At 49.9% G+C, this 8,986-nt stretch overlaps 1 long non-coding RNA gene across 1 annotated transcript in view; it reads left to right on the top strand.

The window, feature by feature from the left end:
- Nucleotides 1-8,347, top strand: part of LOC140403400 (uncharacterized) — a 269,765-nt gene extending 261,418 nt beyond the window's left edge. Inside the window, exon 5 of the long non-coding RNA XR_011938300.1 lies at nucleotides 7,924-8,347. This is a non-coding gene — a long non-coding RNA (uncharacterized lncRNA). The remainder of the gene's footprint in view (nucleotides 1-7,923) is intronic.
- The last annotated feature ends 639 nt before the right edge of the window (nucleotides 8,348-8,986 follow it).

An 8,986-nucleotide genomic window follows, 5' to 3' on the forward strand; every position in this document is an offset into this window, starting at 1 on the left:
GCACCTGGACCCTTCGACGCCGAGGTCCCGTTGGCCCGCGGCAGGTTAGAACGGCCGTCGGCAGGACTCGGCTTTTTGTTGACGGCCGCTCGGCCCATCCGGCCCGGCGAATCGGCGCGCCGGCCCGGTGCCAATGGTGCCGACTCTCCGCATTGCGGAGAATTGCGTCCCGGCATCGGGACGGCGTGGCGCGATTCTCCGACCCGGCGGGAGTTTGGCGACCGACTCTGAGAAAGGCTCTCCCCGTTGCTGTATGTGCCCGAGGCTGGCTACCCCCTGACTCTGTCCTTGGTTCTCTCGTGGGATGTGGGCATCAGCATTTGCTGGCCATCCCAAATTGCCCTGAGTGGCCATTTATGAGTCAACACTGGTCATGGGCTTAGAGTCACATGGAGGCCAGACTGACAGATCTCTGTCCTTAAATAGATCCAGATTTTTTTTTTAAGGACAATCGTTGATTACTAAGACCAGTTTTACATTCCTGATTTATTAATTAATTGAATTTGAATTCCGCCAAATCCTGTGGCGGGATTTGAACTGATGTCCCCAGAGCCTGGACCTCTGGATTACTGGTCCTGTCACATTACCACTGCGCCACCTTCTCCCCCTGAAGTTATAAGTAATAAAATCATCTCCAGTCGCACTCTAATTTCCCTGCAAAATAAAAACTCCACCTCTGTTGCCACGGTGCCTGCTAACAAATTCTAATCCATTCATTAATATTCCCCCATCCACTAAACACTTCACTACCCACAGGATCCTGCTTCAGTTCACAGGAGAGCTCGGTCTGACTTTATTTGTTCAATGGGTTTAATTAACTGTGTCCGCACAAAAGTGAAAATGAGAAGTTGAGCCGAGAGGAGCCTTTTGCAATTGCCGCCGGCGCCTCATATTTTTCTTAAATCACCCCAAATTAAAATGCGCTGTTGCAAGGCGAGATCGGCAGCTGGCTCCCGAGGGTTGATGTCTGATCCCATCATCCGCAGTTAATTGCTCTCGGAATAAGAGATTCGCTGTGTGCCACTCCTGTCCCCTCTCCCCGAAACCCTGCACATTGTCCCTTTCCCGCCAACATTCCCTTTCGGATGCTTGCATTGGATTGGATTGGATTTGTTTCTTGTCACGTGTACCGAGGTACAGTGAAAAGTATTTTTCTGCGAGCAGCTCAACAGATCATTAAATACATGGGAAGAAAAGGGAAGAAAAGAAAATACATAATAGGGCAACACAACATGTACAATGTAACTACATAAGCACCGGCATCGGGTCAAGCATACAGGGTGTAGTGTTAATGAGGTCAGTCCATAAGAGGGTCATTTAAGAGTCTGGTAACAGTGGGGAAGAAGCTGTTTTTGAGTCTGTTCGTGCGTGTTCTCAGACTTCTGTATCTCCTGCCCGATGGAAGAAGGTGGAAGAGTGAGTAAGCCGGGTGGGAGGGGTCTTTGATTATGCTGCCTGCTTTCCCCAGGCAGCGGGAGGTGTAGATGGAGTCAATGGATGGGAGGCAGGATCGTGTGATGGACTGGGCGGTGTTCACGACTCTCTGAAGTTTCTTGCGGTCCTGGGCCGAGCAGTTGCCATACCAGGCTGTGATGCAGCCCGATAGGATGCTTTCTATGGTGCATCTGTAAAAGTTGGTAAGGGTTAATGTGGACATGCCGAATTTCCTTAGTTTCCTGAGGAAGTATAGGCGCTGTTGTGCTTTCTTGGTGGTAGCGTCGATGTGGGTGGACCAGGACAGATTTTTGGAGATGTGTACCCCTAGGAATTTGAAACTGCTAACCATCTCCACCTCGGCCCCGTTGATGCTGACAGGGGTGTGTACAGTACTTTGCTTCCTGAAGTCAATGACCAGCTCTTTAGTTTTGCTGGCATTGAGGGAGAGATTGTTGTCGCTACACCACTCCACTAGGTTCTCTATCTCCCTCCTGTATTCGGACTCATCGTTATTCGAGATCCGGCCCACTATGGTCATATCGTCAGCAAACTTGTCGATGGAGTTGGAATCAAGTTTTGCCACGCAGTCGTGTGTGTACAGGGAGTAGAGTAGGGGGCTAAGTATGCAGCCTTACGGGGCCCCGGTGTTGAGGACTATTGTGGAGGAGATGTTGTTGTTCATTCTTACTGATTGTGGTCTGTTAGTCAGGAAATCGAGGATCCAGTTGCAGAGTGGGGAGCCAAGTCCTAGGTTTTGGAGCTTTGATATGAGCTTGGCTGGGATTATGGTGTTGAAGGCGGAGCTGTAGTCAATAAATAGGAGTCTGATGTAGCCATCATCCCAACCTTCACCAACCTACATTGGCTCCTGCGACACCTCCATTTTAAGATTCCCACCCTGGTTTGCAAATCTCAGCATGACCTCGTCTCTCCCTATCCCTGTCATCTCCTCCAGCCCATCCAACTCTGGGATATCTGCACCCCGCCCAATTCTGGGCTCTCGTACATCCTTAGGTTTTTATTGTTGCAATATTGGCGGCCAATTGGAGGGCCTAAACATCAGAATGCTGTCCTTGAGCCTCTCCACCTCTCTGAGTTCCTTTCCACATTGAAGGCACGCCTGAAAGCTTGCTTCTTGTGACCAAGCTCTTGGTCACCTGCTCTATGTCTCCTTGAGCAACACAACGTCAAACTTTGTTTGAGAATGTGCCTGTGTGTTAATGTCCCGTCAAGTTCCATTGTTAAGGTCGGTCACTCGCGTTGCTGAAGTTCAGAGAGAGAGGATATTACTTGAGCGCATGTTAAATAGGGGACTGCTGGGACACTGGGCTGGGTGGGAGGAGACTACGAAACTGAACAAGTCCACAAACTCTCTCAATAGCGAGAAGCCCTGTTTCGCTAACCAGCTGCTAAGCGCTTTTCAATGTTCAGCGACATTCAGGTGCGATGTAAATGTCCGTTATTATTGTCGGTGCTGTTTTATAATTATTCCCGGGCGCAGTCCTGTGAGTGTCTTGGGTCAGTAACACTGCAGCAGTAATGCACACCTGGGGGCTGGGAGCAAATTGCCAGTTGCTCATCTTCGACCTTCTCCAAATGCATTTAGGGTCATTATATCCAATCGATTGTGAATGTGGCTATTAGTGAACACAGTGGGCAGGATTCTCTGATCCTGAGGCTAAGTGTTGACGCCGTCGGAAACACCGTTGCGTTTCTCGACGGCGGTAAACACGGCCTCAGGATCAGCAATTCCGGCCCCCACAGGGGGCCAGCACGGCACTGGAGCGGTTCCCGCCGCTCCAGCTGCTGATCCCAGCATCAAATGGGCGCCGCGGGATCCGCGCACGCGCAGTGGCTCCCTTCAACGCGCCAGCCTCGCCGCAACATGGCGCAGGGCTACAGGGGCCGGCGTGGAAGAAAGGAGGCCCCCAGCCAGAGAGGCCGGCCCGCCCATTGGTGGGTCCCTAGCGCTAAATCAATGATAGCAACATATTATAGACTGTTTGAGCAACTCATCATGTGTGAGGTGATCCAGTTGGAAGGTGCAGATAAACTAAATGATACAGTTTTAAAATAGGAGCGGAGACTGGGATGGGGTGTAGCGGTAGCATGGGGGAAGGGGCAGTCTTACAATATTTGGAAAACGCCGATGCGCACCGTAAGTCGTAGGTCGGGGGCTGCAGATCCCACAGAACCTCGGGCCCTCTGCATTTGTGTCAGCCGGGGAAAATGGTTTCACCCGGCGCAGTTTGTGTCCTTTGTGTTCTTCAGGCCAGGAACCAAGATTGAAACGCATTCTTGTGGCCGTCCATGTTGGAGACCATTCTAAGGTGAGAGTTTCAAATGAGGAGATTGGAGACCAACTGGGTTGGTTCACAAATTTGACAAACGCCTTGGTGAGTTTCTGAGAGATGCGAGGAACCTGATTAGGTCGCATCTGCCAAGTACAGAGGAGTGCAATGTGCTGGGGTTTAAGGTGCCGTTCAGCATAAAGGCATAGGTCTGATTAATTGTCCAGGTACAAAAATTGAAATAGCAGAATAACAGAAATGAAAAGGAAAAGAAATGGGTCAGGCAGGGATTCATAGGAGGTTCCTTACAAAAGCGCAGAATTGTTAAGGATCCCCACCTCCTTATTGGGGGAGGTCATAACTGTAAGATCCAAAGGGTAGTTAATCATCCCTACCTCTTCAGGCCCATGCAGGATAAAACACTACAGTTCCCCAGTTAACTCACTCTTATACTTACCTTGGATATTAGAATACAAGAAAGATATCGTAAATTGTTTTATCTTTCTGAACTTGTATGTGTCTGTGAAGATATTGCTGGGGTGGAGGAATGATGAATATTTTGTTTGTGTTGAGAGCTTTCCAACCTCTTTGTCTGGTGTAATATAATTCAATTTTTTCTTGACAAATAAATATTTAATTCTTTGCGTTGAAAATTCATCGGTAGACTCCTGTGAATTTGTTCAGTAACTTTCCACCGTGGTTTCTAAGAGAAAAGGTTAGGCTACGTCAAAAGTCAGGTTTCCCTCTGGGGTCTGATCTTTTCAGCTATGCCATCCGCTGTAATTAGAACACAACACAAAACTTTATCGGTAGAAAGACAATTTGAAGAGATTGTCAATCAGAGCGGGACCTTTGGTTTTATTGATAGGTGACGTAGAAGGGAGCGAAAGCCCGACATTTATACATTACCGAGCCCCACACTGTGGAGCTGCGAAGCAACTGTGCTAACCACTGTGCTACCGTGCTGCCTGATGTAAGCAACCACCGAGGTTAAAAAAAAATCCTTTATTCTTTCATGGGACGTGCGGTCGCTGTTTCGGCCCAGCATTGGCTGCCCACCCTGAATTTTGCGTTGAACTGGGAGGCTTGGTCGGCCATTTTGGATTGTGCACTGCTTGAGTGATCAGGAATCACATGTAGGCCAGAGCAGGTAAGGAAGGCAGATTTCCCAGTGAACCAAGTGTTTTTTGTTTTAAAAAAACAGCACTCACTGATGGTTTCAGGGTCACCGTTACCAAAGCTGGCTTTCAAGTCCAGTTTTTGCAAAAATGTTGAATTTCGGGCAGCACGGTGGCGCAAATGGTTAGCACTGTGGCTTCACAGCGCCAGGGTCCCAGGTTCGATTCCTCACTGGGTCACTGTCTGTGCGGAGTCTGCACATCCTCCCCGTGTCTGCGTGGGTTTCCTCCGGGTGCTCCGGTTTCCTCCCACAGTCCAAAGACGTGCGGGTTAGGCGGATTGGCCTTTCTAAATTGCCCTTAGTTTCCAAAAAAGGTTAGGAGGGGTTAATGGGTTACGGGGATAGGTGGAAGTGAGGGCTTAAGTGGGTCGGTGCAGACTCGATGGGCCGATTGGCCTCCTTCCGCACTGTTTGTTCTATGTTCTATGTTAAGTCGCAGCAGCTGCCGGGGTGGGATTTGAACCCACGGTCCGAAGAGCATTCGTCAAGCCCAGAGGGTCCCTCGCCCTGTCACATTACCACTAAACCAGCATCTCCCACAGCGCACACTGGGGGATTTGCATCCTCTCACCCCGTCACTTCTAAATTCTGCCTCTCATCTTCCCAGCATCCCTCAGTACGGGGTGCAGGAACTGGATACAGTCTCCTCATTAAAGGTCGCTCGCCCTGAGGTTACCACGTCTGATGTCCATCGAACCTCCGATGGGAATGCAAAGTCCAGTCATTAAATCTGGAATGTAATTCATTTTAGCATCCAGGCCAATTCTAGCAGGCCCCTTTGTAATCTATTGGAAGCGTGTTCTCAAAACAAGTCCTGCGAGAATACGCTTTTCACTGAGGCAAGAAAGCAGGCATGAGGTCTCAGTATTTGAAGGCTTTCTTGGCTGTCACTTGTTCAGCCCGTCCATACCCCACTGTCCCCCTCACCTTGATTGTTATGCAATGCCGGGGAAATACATACACACGCAGTTAAATTGTTAGCCCACCTGCACCACAGGGTGTCCCCGGGCACCGGTTAAGAGCGGAAGTTGGTCTTCTATCTAGGCAGCGGGAGGCCAAACGCCAGACAGCTGAGGGCCACCATCGACTGCCGAGGGGCACACACTGCGAGGAGGCCAGAGAATCCCGTTCATTGTATGTCCGTTTTGGACTAGCCACATGGAATCACAGAATTGTTACGGTGCATTAGGAGGCCATTCGGCCTATCGTGTCTGTGCTAGCTCTCCAAACGAGCATCCTGGCTTGTTCCCATTTCCCTTCCCCACCCCACCCCACCCCCGTAACCATGGACATTGTTTCTGCTCACATAATAATCTCATGACCTCCTGAATCCCTTGACTGACATTTGAGAACAGGAAAATCCTGCCTTCAATAATAATAATGTTCAGAAAGGAATAAATATTTGTGGGAGAACAACATTGCAGGGATGTGGCGATGGGGGTGGGGGGGTGGGGGCAGGGTGGGGGAGGGGGAGGGAGGGGGAGAGTAGGACGAAGGGGATTCATCTTTGGAAGGGCTGTCACAGGCTTATTGGGCAGAATGGTCGCTCTCCGGTGCTGCACCCTTTAATGTTTTGATGATCCGTTGATTTAGGGGCAGTGTTGACATAGTGGTCTTGTCGCTGGACTAATAATCTGGGGGCTTGGGTTCAAATCCTCTTCACGGCAGATGGTGAACGTGTAATGTCGATTGTTGTAAAAACCCATCTTGCTCTCCGATGTCCTTTAGGGAAGGAAATCTGTCATCCTTACCCGGTCTGGCCTACGTGAAGTGGCTGGTTTAGCACAGGGCTAAATCGCTGGCTTTGAAAGCAGACCAAGGCAGGCCAGCAGCACGGTTCAATTCCCGTACCAGACTCCCCGAACAGGTACCGGAATGTGGCGACTAGGGGCTTTTCACAGTAACTTCATTTGAAGCCTACTTGTGACAATAAGCGATTTTCATTTCATTTTCATGTGACTCCGGATCCACAGAAAAGTGGTTGACTATTTTTTAAAAGTGCAACCGGTGTTAAGTGGGCCACATCGACGGCGCCGAGGTCCCAGGTTCGACGGCGCCGAGGTCCCAGGTTCGATCCCGGTTCTGGGTCACTGTCCGTGTGGAGTTTGCACATTCTCCCCGTGTTTGTGTGGGTTTCGCCCCCACAACCCAAAGCTGTGCAGGGTAGGTGGATTGGCCACGCTAAATTGCCCCTTAATTGGAAAAAGAAAATGAATTGGGTACTCTAAATTTAAAAGAAAAGTGGGCCACATCGGAATGAGATTTTACTTTGGCCATATTGACCCTGTCGCTTAGTTAGGCCACACTTGGAGTATAGTGTTCAATTCTGGTCACCACACTACCAGAAGGATGTGGAGGCGTTAGAGAGGGTGCAGAAGAGATCATAGATTATCATAGAATTTACAGTGCAGAAGGAGACCATTCGGCCCATCGAGTCTGCACCGGCTCTTAGAAAGAGCACCCTACCCAAGGTCAACACCTCCACCCTATCCCCATAACCCAGCAACCCCACCAAACACTAAGGACAATTTTGGACACTAAGGTCAATTTATCAAGGCCAATCCACCTAACCTGCACATCTTTGGACTGTGGGAGGAAACCGGAGCACCCGGAGGAAACCCACGCACACATGGGGAGAACGTGCAGACTCCGCACAGACAGTGACCCAAGCCGGAATCGAACCTGGGACCCTGGAGCTGTGAAGCAATTGTGCTATCCACAATGCTACCATGCTGCCCACTCCAGATTTACCAGATTTATCAGGTATCTGCCGGAGGAGGTGGTGGAAGCAGGGACGATAGTGACATTAAGGGCATCTTGACAAATACATGAATAGGATGGGAATAGAGGGATACGGACCCAGGAAGTGTAGACGATTGTAGTTTAGTCGGGCAGCATGGTCGGCACGGGCTTGGAGGGCCGAAGGGCCTGTTCCTGTGCTGTACTTTTCTTTGTTCTTTGTTCTTCCCAAGCTGCTGCCGTGCTCACTGCGACCTACTCTAATTATTTTTCCAGCAGGTTGTGAGGAAGATTCACCGCTGGAGGATCAGGGAGGTCGATCATTTAGCTCAAGGTGATTGTCACCAATCTTGCCTTTGCGACGTATTGATAGCCATTCCACCTACAGAATGCGTTGTTAAACTGAGGGCCTACCTATGTTAGATCCCCAGGACATTGTCAAAGGAGAAGCGTTGGTTCGTTTTCGTGTGCCCTGGCCAACAATCTTCCCTTCAGCCAACACATTACGGAACAAAACTGGTATAAGGCTGTGGTAAACCACGTTATTGTATTATATGCACGGTGCTGTATTGTACATGCCTGGGCTTGTCCAGGCTGGCTCCGCCTGTGGCTCCTCCCCTCAGGCTTCTGTATAAAGTGGCAAGTCTCCGCCTCCGGACCCAGTTCGGGTCCAGAGGCAGGAGGCTTGCTGTTTAGTGTATTAAAGCCTCAGTTACGTTTATCACTCGTCGTCTATTATTGATGGTGTATCAAAGGCCACGAAGAATCCACACCCAGTTTGTAGAAACAAAAACCTACTTTATTTTATAACGACTAGTATATACAGCTCCAGTAGCTCCCAACCGGGTCTTCATTAGTCGGAACCTTACTGACGACTCTATTTATACATAGCCAGACATTGTTAGAGGTCCTCCAACCCTTACAGGGGCAGCTCGTGTTCTGCATGGTCCACGGTGTAGTTAATCATTCCCACCCCGTAAGACCCTTGCGGGTTGGAACAAAAACCTTGGACGTGTATTAATTGGCTGCTCGTGGGCCGTTACCACGAGCTACGATCAGCCTGTAGGTTCAGAGGTCGCCAGGGCATCCCGGAGTCCGGGATCATTGGGGTCAAGCTGCCCTCCCAGGGCTCCAGCATCTCGCCAGAGCATTCAATCTGACCCTCTACTGCATGAGTGTTTTATTTGGAGCTAGCTGTCCGTAAATGGATGCCACACTTCCCGGGTTTACGGCGGTGACTGCACGTATGAAAATTCTTCATATGCTGTGGTGGGCGGGTTGAGACGTCCTGAGGCACTCTGAGTAACAATGTTCTGGATTCAGATCCAAATCCCGTGTC

This window comes from Scyliorhinus torazame, chromosome 27 (assembly GCF_047496885.1).
Source record: "Scyliorhinus torazame isolate Kashiwa2021f chromosome 27, sScyTor2.1, whole genome shotgun sequence".
NCBI lineage: Eukaryota > Metazoa > Chordata > Chondrichthyes > Carcharhiniformes > Scyliorhinidae > Scyliorhinus > Scyliorhinus torazame.